Source organism: Tenrec ecaudatus, chromosome 8, assembly GCF_050624435.1.
Source record: "Tenrec ecaudatus isolate mTenEca1 chromosome 8, mTenEca1.hap1, whole genome shotgun sequence".
NCBI lineage: Eukaryota > Metazoa > Chordata > Mammalia > Afrosoricida > Tenrecidae > Tenrec > Tenrec ecaudatus.
The window spans coordinates 137,823,412-137,825,251 of NC_134537.1; the positions used below are offsets into that span (position 1 = coordinate 137,823,412).

The 1,840-nt window shown below is 54.7% G+C and overlaps 1 pseudogene; it reads right to left on the reverse strand.

The window, feature by feature from the left end:
- Positions 1-305: 305 nt before the first annotated feature.
- Positions 306-1,411, reverse strand: LOC142454501 (eukaryotic translation initiation factor 3 subunit F-like; annotated as a pseudogene).
- Positions 1,412-1,840: the final 429 nt, after the last annotated feature.

The following is a 1,840-nucleotide window of genomic DNA, read 5'->3' on the forward strand; positions in this document are numbered from 1 at the left end:
TGCCCCTGTGCTGTAACTCGCCAGGAGCAGAGAGCCATTCCTTCCTTCCTCAGAGAGGCTGGTGGCTTGAATTGCTCATGGGAGAGGGTGAGACAGGTGGAAAAACCATCTTCATATATTTTAGGTCCAAGGGGAGGATCTGTCGAAAAACAATGACTGACCATTTGGGCATTATTTATTTATTTATTTTTATAAAAGGCAGGCTCTGTTTATTCAGTCACATAAGTCGCCTGGTTCAATGTGACTCAAGACCACAAAAACAAACAAACAAACATTCCTCTGCTGTCTTGGGGTCCAGTGGCAGGAGTGCTTCCTGGGACCCATTCACAGGTTGACAAGTTTCTCGTTCAGGGCAATCTGTGACTGTGTAAGGTTGGCCAGGTAGGTCACCATCAGCAGGTCGTTGATGTTGCTGTTGAGCTTGGTCTCGAAGTCATTGGGAACGATTTTGGGTACTTGGTTAACCAGGCTCATCAAGAAGCGGCCCACGGTATTGTCCGCCGACACCTTTCCAGACAGCACGTCCTCTGCATACTGCAGCACTGTGCTGAGGGCATCCTAGATGCGGGCCAACGCCCCTCCGACTTGCTGCAGGTCACTGGAGAGCCCGATCACCCGGTTGGGGCTGAAACAGGTCTTCATTATCAGGTCAACTCCGATGCGTTCCATGTCGTAATATGCAGACCTCACGGTCAGAGGTGTGAACATCACCCCCATGGTCCTCCCAGGGACACCCATTAAAGTGCTGACATAGGCCTTGATGCTCATGCGGCCGTTCTGGAGGCTGGTGTCCACGGTGAGGTGAATGGGGTTGGGGGCCTCTTAGCTGTAGTACTCATGGATCAGCACCGAGTGCTCCGTGATGTCATGGCCTGTAGCGTACCAGCCCAGGCAGGATGAGCTCATTTGGAGAGACTTTCTTGTGCAATTCATACACGGCCACCTCGTCTTCAGACTCATTGTGAGGCACTGAAAAGCAGTTGGTCACTTCCACCGAGTGCTTGTCCACGGTGCCCAGAAGGGTCCCGATAACCCAGGCAGCGCCCTCGTTGCGTCGTTCGTAGCTGTCCACGATGGAGGCTAAGATGACCGGGTGCAGCCGGACCACGCGGCCGCTAGGGAAGGGCCCCAGGAGGCAGGCGGCGGCGGCGAGGGGTCTGCGCGGGGGCTTGCACGGAGGCCGGGTTCTGGCCGGAGGCCGCCATCGTCGCCGCTACCGCCGTGGGGAAAGACGCTGCGGCGGGAGCCGGAGGCTGAGTGGGACCTGGAGCCGAGGCCGGGGTCTGCGCTGGCGCTGGGGCAGCAACCCCGGGGCGGGGGCAGCCGCGGGAGCAGTGGGCGCTGCAGCCACAGGTGTGGGGGCCGGAGTGGCGGGAGGAGCACTCGCCGCTGGTGGAGTCGGTGTGGCCATCTTGTCGAAAAAGAAGGAGCCGAGAGGGGGAAGGAACCAGTGGGTCAAGTATACGACTTCGATAGGCTCCATTTGGGTATTTTTATTTAAGAAAGGTTTCTATGATTTTGTAGCAGCATTTTTATTTAACCCATTAGGGGGTGCTGCTTCCACTTACAGACATGTTGTAAATATTATGGTGCTGGTTTTGACTTGACAAACAATCCTGGGAGGTAGGGAAGACCTGTTCACTTCACTGAGTGGGACCTGGCAGCCATTTATCTGGTCTCAGTCCAGCAATGTGTGAACTCTTTAAAACTGCCTTGTTTCCGTGTAGCTATGGATCCTCCTGGCGGAAATATCTGTCAGAACAAAGTCAGATCCAATGCGAAGAAGTGTTTAAGGGCAGAGATTTCACAGCTACATTAATTAATCCAAACCGAACGCCTG